This window comes from Podarcis liolepis (genome assembly GCF_965112155.1).
Source record: "Podarcis liolepis genome assembly, chromosome: 6".
Lineage (NCBI taxonomy): Eukaryota > Metazoa > Chordata > Lepidosauria > Squamata > Lacertidae > Podarcis > Podarcis liolepis.
Genome location: NC_139559.1, coordinates 45,365,943 through 45,380,067, shown reverse-complemented (window position 1 = coordinate 45,380,067; position 14,125 = coordinate 45,365,943). Strand labels below are relative to the sequence as shown.

General features: G+C 44.2%; 2 long non-coding RNA genes across 2 annotated transcripts in view; one reads left to right on the top strand and one right to left on the bottom strand.

Moving 5' to 3' along the window:
• Positions 1–7,413, bottom strand: part of LOC310709539 — a 30,370-nt gene extending 22,957 nt beyond the window's left edge. Inside the window, exon 1 of the long non-coding RNA XR_014527567.1 lies at positions 7,302–7,413. This is a non-coding gene — a long non-coding RNA (uncharacterized lncRNA). The remainder of the gene's footprint in view (positions 1–7,301) is intronic.
• Positions 7,414–10,384: 2,971 nt separating this feature from the next.
• Positions 10,385–12,540, top strand: LOC310709546. Its single transcript, XR_014527573.1, has 3 exons — positions 10,385–10,478; positions 10,634–10,833; positions 12,356–12,540. It is a non-coding gene; the product is annotated as an uncharacterized lncRNA (long non-coding RNA).
• The last annotated feature ends 1,585 nt before the right edge of the window (positions 12,541–14,125 follow it).

The window sequence follows — 14,125 nt, the reverse complement described above, 5'->3', positions numbered from 1 at the left end:
CCTATTGAGTAATGTAATTTTGTTCTCAAAGATACGCACTGATGAGTTCCTCAGTTCAAAAGCTTAGCATCTTTTGCTGAAAATACCCTTTTACTGAAGTTGTTTTGTCTTTGTATTCTGGGTTCCATTTTTCTCATTTTGAAAATAAATGAAGCCTGCATATAAGTTCCCAGAGGAACATACCCTTAATGTTTCAGAATCTAAGTGGAGAACACTGCTGAATATTTATATCACTTATTTTTTCAGCGTATTGTGCTTGCCCTCAGAAAGCTTAATTCCCGCTAGTTTATTCTGAATCGTATTCCTCTAATTCAGCCGTAACATGACATTTCTGTCTCAGACACAACAAGCTTCCTTCTGTTCCTCCTCTGGGTTCAGCAACAATATTATATATATACTTTAAAAAGCTACTGCTAGGCCAGTAATTCATCAGTTCCTGGTGAACTGAAGCACAGTTTTAAACTCCCACTAAATTGGCGACACAAGGAAGGGAGTGCAGTGAGCACATTTCATTTTATAAGGATGAAAACAGATTGTACAAGGGCACTCTCAGACCTTTATAGCTTTTAATTGCTTAGACCAGTGTTTCCTAAACTTGGGTTGACAGCTGGTTTTGGACTGCAATTCCCATCATCCCTGACCACTGGTCCTGCTAGCTAGGGATGATGGGAGTTGTAGTCCAAAAACAGCCATCAACCCAAGTTTGGGAAACACTGGCTTAAACCTTTATAGCTTTTAATAGCAGCAGGAAAAAAGCTTCAGATGTGTATAGATGAAAAACCAGAAAAATAGACAATTATTAAGGATCATAATATGAATTTAAAGAAATTGATTTAATAAAAGCTGAATAAATATGTTTGACTGTCCAACCCATTTGATAGCCTACATTCTTCTTCTGCTAGATGTTATTAGATAGAATTATTTGCATCATTGCAAATGTATATCAGAAGCTGAACTGGTATGTTTGTGCGTGTACATTATTCCATGTTTTATTTAGCAGGAAGACATTTGTGCACCTAAAATCCCTCCTAGAATACAAGGCACTGCAAAATATTTGCCAGAACAGTTTTCTTGTTTCAGATTTGCAACACTGAAAGCAGTCAAACATTTTGAAATGTATTTGCAATGCTCTCTTATTCCCCTCTCCATAACAGAAAGTCTGGTTCCCACTTCACAAAGAAACAAAATATTCCACCCACAGTCATTCAAGGCAGATGCAGCATAGTCTCAAGGTGATGATTACACAGCAGCCTCCCATACAATTATCTGGACAAGTTATATATATATATATATATATATATATATATATATATATATATATATATATATATATTGACTGCGTCAGACCAACACAGCTACCTACCTGAATACGATTATCTACTAGACACTATGCTCCAGCTGCACACAAGATGGCAGCAAATCCCCACAATCTTGGGAGGGAGGCATTGCTTGTACTGTGGTACTTTGGTTCTCATACGCCTTGGTACTCAAACAACTTGAAACCCAAAACCCAAACACTGCAAACCTGGAAGTAAGTGTTCCAGTTTGCAAACCTCTTTCAGAAGCCGAATGTGCTCCGTTTTGAGTGTTACGTTTCCGCTTTGAGTGCCACACTTCTGTTTCGAGTGTTACACTGAGGTCCATCTGTTTTTGCTATTTATTTTGCGTTTTTGTTTTCACAGCTCTTTTTTGTTTTGTTTTTGTGACTGTGTGGAAGAACCCAGTTCAGCTGCAGATTGACTGATTGTGTGACTGCAGTACATTCTTTATTGCTTTCATGTTATGGATCAGTGGTCTCGTTTGATAGTAAAATTCATGTTAAACTGCTGTTTGGGGGTTTGTTTTTAAAAGCCTGGAACAGATTAATCCGTTTTGCATTACTTTCTATGGGAAAGCGCACCTTGGTGTTGGAATGGACTTCCAGAATGGATTAAGTTTGAGAACCGAGGTACCACTGGATACAAGACAGTCTGTAGTGAGTGAGTAAAGTGCTTGCATGCAATTACTTTTGATGGTCATCCCAAATTGGGGGGGGGGGAGGAGGAAGTAACGGACTTACCCAAGGAGACCTTGCAAGTCTGTTGCTTGAAATAGAATCATATAACCGTAGAGTTGCAAGGGAGCACAAGGGTAATCTTGTCCAACCCCCTGCAATGCAGGAATCTTTTGCACCATGGGCACCACGTTAGAGACCCCAGGCTTACTACCTAGTTGTAAGATATTGTGGTGCTCTAGTACTATTCCTAGGGATAGCTAAGTCGGCAGAGGATGAACCCACAACTCTGAGGTTAAGAGTCTCATGTTCTCCCGACTGAGCTATCCCACTGAGTCCATTAATGGGACTGCGGTGCTGAAAATTTCTCTATCCCAAAAATCTCACTACTAAGGTAATGGTTAGGCAAAGGTAAAGGGACCCCTGACCATTAGGTCCCGTTGTGACCGACTCTGGAGTAGCGGTGCTCATCTCGCTTTATTGGCCGAGGGAGCCGGCATACAGCTTCCGGGTCATGTGCACAGCATGACTAAGCCGCTTCTGGCAAACCTACTTGCACTTGGGTGTGCTTTTGAACTGCTAGGTTGGCAGGAGCAGGGACCGAGCAACGGGAGCTCACCCCATCACGGGGATTCAAACCGCCGACCTTCTGATCAGCAAGTCCTAGGCTCTGTGATTTAACCCACAGTGCCACCCGCGTCCCTCCCAAGGTGATGGTTATTCTGCCACAAAATCACCTAAGCCTGACACAGACCTTGAACTTGTTTGTACCTAGAACTCAGATCAGCCACTAGTTTTACAGAGCAGCAGCTTCAAGGATGGGATGGACGGCAGTGGGCCAAGGCACCCATCTGCAAAGCAGACTGCCCTAAAATCCCATTGTCAAATCCATCATTCTCGCCGCCCAATGCCTGTCTTTCAAGTTGCAAATGGGAAGCATTTCTGTGGCCAGATTTGGCTTTAAGATCTTTGTTGATTGGCGTCAACCATGAAAACAAAAGGATAGTATGTCACACTGGTGATCCATCAGCTGTTTCAGCGGAATTTGTAAGAATCTGGGATGGGGTCATAGCTTAATGGTGGAGCCCCAGCTTTGCATGAAGAAGGTTTCCAATTAAAAGCAGATCTCAGATAGCAGGACTGGGTGCAACCTCTGCATGAGACCATTCTGGGTGCCATTCACTGCCAGAGTAGACTAGGTGTACCAATTACTTGACTCAATCTGTGGCCAATATTTAGTATTATTGATTTGTATACCAGCTGGCATGGCATCCCACAAAGCATTCTGGGAGCTATAGTTTAAGGGTGCTGAGAGTTGTTGGGACACACCCATTCCCCCCACAGAGTTGGAGTTCCCAGAGTTCCCTGGGAAGAGGGGTTGGCTGCCAAAGCCACTCTGGGAACTCCAACTCTGTGGGGGGAATGGGTGTGTCCCAACAACTCTCAGCACCCTTAAACTACAGCTCCCAGAATGCTTTGTGGGATGCCATGCCAAGTGGTATGATACTGTATTTGAAAAGTATCGTGTAGATGACACCGTAATTGATTCCGTCTGTTACTGGCTCTTGCGCCCCCTACCCTTGTTACCTCCTCCTTCTTTCTGCCTTCAACAGGCACAAGCCATCACTGGCAATAGGCATTTAAGCAGAGACTGGATGGCAATCTCCCTGAAATGCCGTAGTTACATTCTGCATTGTAGCTCCTATACAAAACAAGGGGTTGGAGTAGAATCAGGCATCCCCAAACTCGGCCTTCCAGCTGATTTGGGACTACAATTCCCATCATCCCTGACCACTGGTCCTGTTGGCTAGGGATGATAGGAGTTGTAGTCCAAAAACAGCTGGAGGGCCGAGTTTGGGGGTGCCTGGAACAGATGATCCACACAATCCTTTCTGAATCTTAACTTCTGTTCTTCTCACCACTCGGGGAAGTGAAGTTATTCAGCACTATGTTCTTATCATATCCAAGTCAGAAGCCAAGGAAAAAGAAAACAGTGTTTTGTCTTGAGCCTGTTGAGTCATGCCTCCATTGAGGGGTGCCATCTTCTTGTTTCATGTGTGTCAGACAAAACAACTTTAGTGGCACCCTTTTGAGTTTTCTGGTAAAGAGCCCAGAAGTATAAATGTGCTAAAGGTACAATAAGTCCGTGTATAGAGGGATCTCTACCAGCTCAGAAAGAAAATATATTTTGTCCCTTTGTGTGTCTGTGCACATGATGGTAAGAAAGCCCATGGAAATGGTTTCCTCCGAGCTCCTCAGATGTCGGTACAGAAAGCCTGCATGGGAACAATAAATGGCACTGCAGTCATTTATACCTGCTGGAACCTATCCCATTACTTTGAAGGCAGCAGCATTGATTTTGTGGTGGCCAAAGGTCTTATCCATTGACTGAAATGGAGCTACCTTCACTTACTAATTGAGAATATAGCTCAACCAGTGGAAATCCATGAAATGTTGCGTCTGAGTTTCCTTATTAAATAAACCCTTTCTCTGTATTATTTCATCAGGATGCTTGTGTTTATTGTGGAGCTGGTGCTTCTCACGCTTGCAGTGTCCATACTATGTGTGGGGAAGGACTGTAGCTCAGTGGCAGAGCATCTGCCTTGCATACAGAAAGCCCCCGGTTCAATCTCCAGCATCCCCAGGTAGGGTTAGGAAAGACTCGTTGCCTGAAACCCTGGAGAGTCTCTGCCAGTCAGTGTAGACAATACTGAGCTAGATGGAGCAGTGGTCTGACTCTAAAAAGCAGGTACCTAATGCTGGCAACAAAATAACAGGTCATATTCCCCCCCTCATTTTTGTGTGGGAAATCCATTGAGTTAAAGGGGGGGGGACCAGTGCTGTGGCCAAGACCCATTTGAGGTATGTCAACAACCAGTTTACAATATTAAGTCCCCATTTGGCCTGGAAACCCTCTTTTCTTTTCTTTTCTTTTCTTTTCTTTTCTTTTCTTTTCTTTTCTTTTCTTTTCTTTCTCCTCTTTCTCTCTCCCTATATCTCTTTAATACACACAAACACACCATGTAAACACACATTGCTTTTCTTCTAGAAAAAAGGTGCCAGTACTGCACACTCTTGAGCGCCCCCAGAAAAAGCACTATAAACACACATCCAGTCTCACAAACGCATCTTACAAAAGTTCTCTGGCACACATCTGACCCCTGCATAGCAAGCTCAAATCCCAGATGTCCTTTATTGTTAAAAATGTGTTCATGCTTTTCCAGTCCTTACGCTGTGATTGTCCTCAATTGTTGGTTTTGCTTTAGTTTTAGTCCAGGAATATTTTGATTTTTTTTTAGATTTTTATTATATTTTATTGTGAGACTCTCTAGTCTGATAGAGAGTTACAGTATTGCTTTTATTTTTGTTTGTTACTATGCTATGTATTTTTGTGTTTTTGTACTGTAAACCATCCTGTGATCCTTGCCTGAAGGGCAGTATAGAAAACAAACAAACAAATATTCTGTGAACCGCCCAGAAAGCATGGCATAGAAATGTAGCCAGTACACATAATAAATGTCCTGGTGGGAGAAGCATTTCTGAGGGACCTCAGCTACTGCTTCTCTGCTAGGCTCTCTCTAGCCACTAATTTGCTTTGGCTATTGGAGGGTGGAAGAATAGCATGAAGAAATAGGAGCTCTGGTACACAGTAGGGGAGGTGATGACACTGGGGCATGAATGTATTAGCAGACCACAGAGTAGCCTTCCGCAACCATGTGCTCTCCAGATGCTGTTGGACTCCAGTTCCAATCAGTCACAGCCTGCATGACCAATAGTCAGGGGAGATGGGTGTTGTAGTCCCATAAGGTTTGGATGAGCACCAGGTTGCAGGCTGGTACTATCGAGCATCCAGTGGTAAGTGGGGAAAGAGATATTTTGTTGTTGGATAAGCATTAATCAATTCATGGGCTGTGGTGTCCCGGAAGTCAAATTCTATAATCAAACAATGACAAGTTTGTTTAATTCCGCCCCAGTGCTGTTGTATTAAATGAACAAAATGTATGTTCTTACGTATGTTCTTACAAGCTGCCACAAGATGACATTTGCTTTATACCCCAGTTGTACACAACCACAGAAACCACCCAATATGCAAAAGAACTGGGAAGGTATAATATTAAGATAAAGGAAAAGGGTGGAGATGTATGCTGACTTGCAATGACTTGCTCAAGACAGAGAACTGTGGAGAGTTGTTGGAGATGACGAAACCTGAGAAGCTATAAGCTAACCTTGAATTATTAATGCTTTCCAAATGTCCTAAACAGATTGGTGTGGACAGTGGCAGAAGAGCACATATGGGTACATATGGTTCTTTAAAAACATAAAATTTGACATCACTTTTAAAATGCACTTGTGAATTGTGGCTTGCTAGCCAAGGGATGATAATGAGACCTGGGTGGTAGCAAACAGTATGATGGGGTACTGCCATTCACCTGACCTCCAGTCAGTTATAACATGGTGGCTAGGTCAGCATGATGCAAACACAGTGGAAGAACCAATCCAGTGATCCTGCCAATGCATTCGCACTGCGGCAAACTCTCCATCGCAGCGATGCAACCATCCAGAGGTCAGGTGAGTGGCAGCACTCCAAGTTGACTGCAACTGTACCTGAGATAAAACCCCTGCTGTCCATTGGTCGCTGCCTGTAGCTACTTTCTCCTTGGTTTCACAGCCCACTGCAAAACATTTATTGGGCACCACAACACCAACTTTTTTCTGTGTTTTCTGTTAGCGGTTAATTTTTTTAAAGCCTCATTCTTGTAGCCCCTTTATGAAAGCCTTTTGTTCCTCCTGACAGCCTTTGTCCTGTTCCAGCTTAGGTAGGATTAAAGACAGATGTCACATTTGTAGAGCAGATGGCATGTTTTGCTACCTCTCTCATTGAGACCAGTCCAAAGGTGTCTTTTTTTTCCTATTCCAAAGAGAGCTCTGAGGAAACCGGTTCAGCAGCTTTATGAAGTGGTGCAATTTGAATGGGAACACACTAGGTGAGGTAGTGCCAATTGGCTAGCACAGATGGTATCACCAACACCATCTTACCCCCAACCTCTGGAGCAGTTTGGCAACTGGTTTTAAAATACTGGCAGGTGGGTGGGGCTAGATACAAAGGTGGGTGGTATAGTAAATGGGTTCTTACCTACACCTTCTGTGGCACAATGGGTCAGTGTGTCTGGCTATTAACCAGAAGGCTGGTGGTTCAAACCCACCCAGGGGCAGCTGTGGGCAGGATTCCTGCATTGCAGGGGGTTGGACTAATTTCTCAAGAACTTACTCCTAAAAGTCAAAATCAGACAATACTGGAGCAGGGTACCTTTTGAACAGCTTCACACAAGCTTCACACAAGCGACAGCAATTCACAGTTAGGACATGCTAACGCAGAGATCTCTACTGTTGGACAGAGCAATGAGTACTAGGCCTCTACCCGGAGCCATGTTGAGGAGAGTGTCTGGTGTTGCTAAGCAACCATCAACTATTTCCCCTCTGGAATTGGCAAAGCATCTGGCTGAGGCTTAATGCATACAATGGCCAGGGGAGTCGTGAGGGAGGCACCCTCAGTAAGTTGGGCCTAGATGGAAATGATAGCCTTGTATTTAGCACACTAAAATTTCTAGAGCTGGAATGGAGCACCTCAAGGCTTCCGGCCCCTACGACTCTTCCCAGGCCACATAATCTCCTGAGCCACATCCAGTGCTAAAAAAGCCCTGGCCAGCATCACCTCGCCAACACTTCTTGTGCCTTCCCCAAATGTTTTTGCCTGTCTGGAATGTATACGTGAACCCTAATAGTGCTTCTTGTTTGCCTGAATACTGCACAGAATTAAATGTCTCATTCATTGCTCTGGCCACATTTTTCTCTGGCCATGTCCACTTTTGCCTCTGGAGCCACTGGCATATTGCTCCTGGATAATTGTCCAAAAGGATTGCAGTCCTTGCCCTGGAAAAGGTTCCCCATCGCTACTCTCTAGCCACAGGGGAGAGTGCCAGACACTTGTGGCAGAAGGACAAAGGGAGGCCAGCAACAACAAAAACCTTCAGAGACTGAGAGCATTTTATATGTATACGGTCCCAGGTTTAATCCCTGCTATCTCCAGTAATAAGGCCCTCTGCACCAGAGAGCCAGTGCCAGGCATAACAAGCAATGCTGGGCTGTGTTATAAGAATTTAAGGTCTCGAATATATAAATTGAATGTACAAGGCAAACACGTACATAAATACATAAACCACATGTCTGAAACTGTAGAGGAAGACAGTCCTGAAACCATTTTGACTCTCCCAAACTGACCAAAAGTTTCTCTGCAAGGAGGGAAGAACTGAAAAAACCTCCCCATTGTCTCTGTGCTCACATTTAAGGTGTGAATAGGGTGAGCCTGTGACCTGGATTCGGGAATTAAGTAGTTATACAGTCATACCTCTTGTAACGTTTGCTACAGGTTAAATCTTTTCAGGTTGCATCCCGCGGCAACCTGGAAGTACCGGAAAGGGTTACTTCCAGGTTTGGCCGCTCATGACGTCGCGTGCATGCGCAGAGGCGGCGAATTGCGACCTACGCACATGCAGATGTGCAGATGTGCAGATGCGCAGACACAGATTGTGTTCTGCTCATGTTGCAAACGGGGCTCCAGAACGGATCGTGTTCGCAACCAGAGGTACCACTGTAATAACAAAAGAGTGGCCAAAACCCAGATAATACAACCAGGTAACCTGCCAGACAGGAGATAAACGACACACTCAGGATTCTGTTTTAGACCACCCCCTGTGATGGATGAATGATGTGTTGGGGGAGGTGGTCCTGGGCTACACCCTTTCTGTGATGTATGTATGATGTTTCTGGGGGTGGTCTGGAGTTTGAGGGTGGGCAATTCCAAAAGTCTATATAAGGGCGGCCACACCTTTGTTCTGGGTCCCTCCTCTCTCCTGCATGTGGGGGGGGAGCACCCTGTTGCAACAGCTTTAATAAAGATCAGGCTGACTAGCTGCCTTGCTTCTCAATATCCTCTGGCTTGCCTCTGTTATTTTCTCCTACTGATAGAGAACCTAAAAGAGGACTCTATATGGGCTCTTGGGTACCCCATAAGGCCATAAGGGGAAAGGAGCAGTTTTTTCCTTGGATCAGCTGACAGACAAATAATTTGACCCATTAGTACAAGGTGGCTTTGTGTTTAAAACAGTACCTAGCCCTGTATAACAGCCCCAGTCCTCTTGCCATGAATCCCTGGCAGTGTTTTTTCTCTCCTTCCCTTCTGCCTCTTCCCTCTGCCCTCTCCTGTGCTGTTTGCCCTTGATTTCGCCTTCTCCTCCCCTCCTGCTTCAGATCCCGTGAGAACATATGGCCTGGTGTCAAACACTGCTGAGTCACCGCTGCGTATGACCGACATGTGAGTCATGAGAGGGAAGTCCCTTCCTCAACTGGGTACTTTTTCAAACCGGAGCTGAGTAAAAGGGAAAGTTGTCAAGGAATGTTGGCAACCGAGAAGGTTGCCTTGGAGCAAGGACAAGGTTCCTGCTATATCTCCCCAAGTTATTTCCCTTTACCACAGTGAACTCGTGCCACTGACGTCGTCCAAATCCTCGAAAAGAACAGCAGGCCTTGAACAGCTGCTGGAGAATTGTCACAGACGATGCTTAAGATTAGTGTGTGGAAAATGAACAGCAGCAGCGACCGTTCCCAAATTCTTTGGATGCCATGCTTTTGGTGTGCCCCAGGATTACCACTGCTGCTAAAACTCGGGACTGCTTTCAGAGAGCAGTCCTAATGGGAGAGAGGAAGATAGGGGCTCAGCCTGACCTCACAGAATCAGGCTGTGGAAGAGGAACAGAGCCCAAAGGTCAAGCGGCAAGCCTCTACCAACGCAGGAAATATGTTGCTGCAGCACTCCTGATAGGTGTCCTCTAGAATGCACAGCTCTGCATTCTAAGAACCTCTCCCTTACCATGTATCAAGGATTTTGTGTGAGCTCCTCACCACACACACACACACACAGTGTTCCTCTGCTCCCTTGTATGAACAGCAGTAGAGCCTGATCATGATTATATACCTCAAGCTGCAATCCGATATACACTTACTTGGGAGTAAGCGCCATTGAAAAATGAAAACCAAGAGACTTTCTTCTGAGAAAAAAGTTATTATTGTTGTCATTATTATATCACCTTCCACATATATGTCTCAAAGTGAATATAAAAACAACAACTTAAAACAGCACAGGAAATAAGGAATGCTGTTTGTTACGCAGAACACAGGCAGCCACGCTAAAAGCCCTGCTCCAAGTTACTGTGGAGCCGGATTCTCGCCACTTTGGAATTTTTAGGAGAAAATATCCTGCAGAAGTATGTAAGGGAGTCTCTAAAGCACCCTGCCTCTGAGCTATATAGGGGCTTACAGGCTAGTGCCAACACCCTGAATTTCAAGATGTATAGGTTTGTGCCTCTCACTCCAGATCACTGGCAAAGGGGCTCTTAACATATGGGCCACAGCAATGGGCTCTGTGAAGGTTGTGATAGGAATTTTATAGTCTTAGATATATGGTAATGTTCATAACTGCACATACATAGATCAGCACAGGAAAACCAACCTGGAACCATTTTGATTCCTAAACTGACCAAATCCTTTCTCTGCAAGGTTAAAAATGGAAAAGCCTCCCCAAAGGTCTCTGCTATAGTGTTGGCTGGTCCTCTTGAGATTGGTGGGGCAGAAGGCAGGGAGGCCTACAGTAACCAGAGCCAGAGCCAATGACAGACAGAGCCAAGTAATTCTAGTTTTGTCCCCATCCTCCTCCCTGCTGAATCCTACAAATACAAAATTAAGGAGAAGGAAGCTGACAGGCAGTGCGAGCCTTCGGACTGGATGTAAGTACGAAGACAGGCAAGTGGGGGCTGGCTGCTGAGGGCAGACTGTGGTTGATGGGGAAGTGTCCCAATTGCAGTACAGTGGTACCTCGGGTTACATACGCTTCAAGTTACATACACTTCAGGTTACAGACTCCGCTAACCCAGAAATATTACCTTGGGTTAAGAACTTTGCTTCAGGATGAGAACAGAAATCATGCTCCGGCGGCGTGGCAGAAGGGGAGGCCCCATTAGCTAAAGTGGTGCTTCAGGTTAAGAACAGTTTCAGGTTAAGAACGGACCTCTGGAACGAATTAAGTACGTAACCAGAGGTACCACTGTACTGTAATGGACCAGCTACTACTGTGTCCCTTGGGTACCTCAGCTGCTAACTCCCACATGCATGCAAAAACATTTAATTTTCACAAAAACGGCTTGGTTTGTATGTTTTAACAACTTTTAGCTATTTTATTTTAGCTATTATTTGTTGTTACTAGGCTGGTAATCTTTCTGAATTTTCTTCCGCGTAAAAACATATATTCATCGCTTTGGTAAACACAATAATGACTCAGGAATTAATTACAGTTAACCATATTTCTACTTTATTCTTATTCTTGCTTCATTTTATTGGATGGACAAAATCATCTATTTTGCATTGATCTGCTGTCCTTTTTCTTGTTAAGCTTTAAAAAAATGTCCATAGTTAAAACAAGAATAAAGTATGGTGGAATATTAGCTGCTGGTTAGGGATCTACAGTTTCTTTTTGTGGCAAGTCACAAATTTCATAGAACAAGTCTGTCTTTATGACCACTGGCCAGCACCTCCCCCCACCCCCTTATTTGGCTGTAAAGCAAATGGTTAATTTAGAAATGCTGGTTTTGAAAAGAAAAGTCCTTCCAAGTATCATTTCCAGATCATGCCATTGGTGGTGTATTTCAGGCATGCTTATTCTGCAGCCTCTAGGATGCAAGCAAATGGTGTTACCAGCATGCCCAATTGCCTATGATCATATTTACACCATTATGACATCTTAATAAAATTGCCTTAAATCCTTAGTGTTTTTTTAAAACTCCTGCACTATTGAGAATGAAGGGCTACCTACAAGTTACATGCAAATACACACGTCTCATCCCCATTTTTAAAAACAGCTTCAGAATAGAGGAAATTGGAGAGAAGCAGCATTTTGGAAGTGGTGCTTAAACTATTCCCTTGCAGCAGCTTTTTCATTCCAAATTATCCCCAAGCTGCTTTCTCTCCAACAGAATATTTCCAACTGTATTCTCATATGCATCCCAGTTTTCCCAGCAGTGAGAACTCCAGGGAGCAATGCGTCTCCAGCTTCCATTTCCTTTTGAATCAGGTCCCCGGAGATGTATGGCATTTTGTAATGTTTGCATTTAGCTACAAACACAGAAGTTAAACATAAATGGAAATGCACAGTTAATTCCAATGGTTGTTGAAAGCTCACAGCTTCTTCAAATCCCCCAAAGTCTGTTTTCATCCAAAGTCTAAAACTCAGCCTCTCTCTGTCTGACTTTGCAGTTACAAAGCTGCCAGTCTATTATTCTCTTTGTCACAAGACTCCTGGGTAACACCTCCGCCCAGCTGGGAAGAAGGAAGAAAAACATACCCCTCTTTTGCCATACTGGCTATCAACTTTCAGCAGTGTCTCCAGTTTTTACCCTAGTGGGCTTACTGATGGTGAGCAGCAGGACCACCTCCACAATAGCAGCAGGTAATTTTCTGCCAATTTCCCTATGGAGACACCCACTGCTACATAAAACCAAGCAGGGGGAAATAGATGAGCAGGGTGGGGGGTGGGGTAGCTAGAACAAAGCATCAACAACTGCCTGAGGATGCCAGCCCTGCATATCCTCACAGCACCTATTCACAGGGCACCTCCCGAGAAGCCGATCTCTTGTGCCTGCCTCCTGATTTACTTGCACAAAAGTTACAGGATGTCCACTCTTTGCTTGAGCATCTGTTCTGATTTGTTTGTGGGGAGGTTACACAACAACGAGCATTCATTCTGTGTTGTTTGATGGGAGGTTGGATGTCTTCCAATCAGTGATAACGATAATTATCCCACACTTTTTAGTGCATTTCCCTGTTGCTTCCCTAACCATAAAGAGTCATTTTTCGAAAGTGGATTTGTTGCCCCAAAACGCTTTGATCCACTTTAATTGCACAAACCTTAATTTCTAATAAGCGGCTGCATACCTCTCACAAAACAGTGACAGTCTGTAGGCAGCCACAGTCATCCTTGCTTTCCTGTCTCTACGTATACCACACAATTCACACAAAGTGATGAGATGGCAACAAAATCCACACACAACACTGATATTACAATTTCTCAGCAACACTGCTTTGCAGCATCCCTCACTTACAAGTTATAAGAGACCGGGGTTGGGGGGGCAGGCAGAGTGGTGTCCTGAGAACTAAGTTATGTTAACAAAACAACTTTTGGGGGAAGATCTCCAACAATAGTTGTGATCACTGACCTGCCTACCATGCATTTGCTACTGTTGTTCTGTGGCAGGAATACCCATTGCAATAAAGACTTTGATTGAAGAGCTTGCCAGATGGACTCCCTGCAACCCGAGCCCTATTTAATGACTCTTCATATCTCTCATTGAGAATCCTTGCCCTAGTAAATCAGCAACACCTTTTTCCTCTCTGTGGGCCTCTTTCCAGTCTTTTTTGGGTGGCCCCTCTGAATCATCCTAATGAAACTTATCAGTCCACTAATACCGTAAGTCACAAGCACACACTGATTTCTTGTCGTGCTTGCTCACGTGTGTTTCTGAAAATGTTTCCTCTCCCTGTGCATGACGCTTGTGACTGGGAGACCGAGCAAGCAAGATGTGCTTGGCAAGACGGCTTTCTAGTTGAGACCGCTCCTTCCGACACCACAGTGATGATGGGCCACCAGGGTGTCAAGCTTTCAGCAGAGCATGGTGCCAGGCAAGGGACGTTGCAGGGAAGCAGGACTGCAGCTAGGCAGACCAGGTACCAAAACCAAATAAAGCTCTTTTTACCAAGAGGTCGGAACAGTGCTTTCAGAATAATATGACCTAGGAGTTTGTGCTGAAATCACATTATTTTGGTTACAGTGTTTCATGCTTTGCATATTTTGACAAGGAATGCATTGAAAGCGCCAGGAGTCAGGGTATAACCAAGGTTTATCAACAGTGGAATGCAGAAGAGAATTAGATGGGATACAAGTAGGGTAGCCAGATGGGAAAAAAGAGAATGGGGATCATTGCTTGAATGACAAGTGACAGCTGCTGAAATTCCCTTTTTTAAAAACAT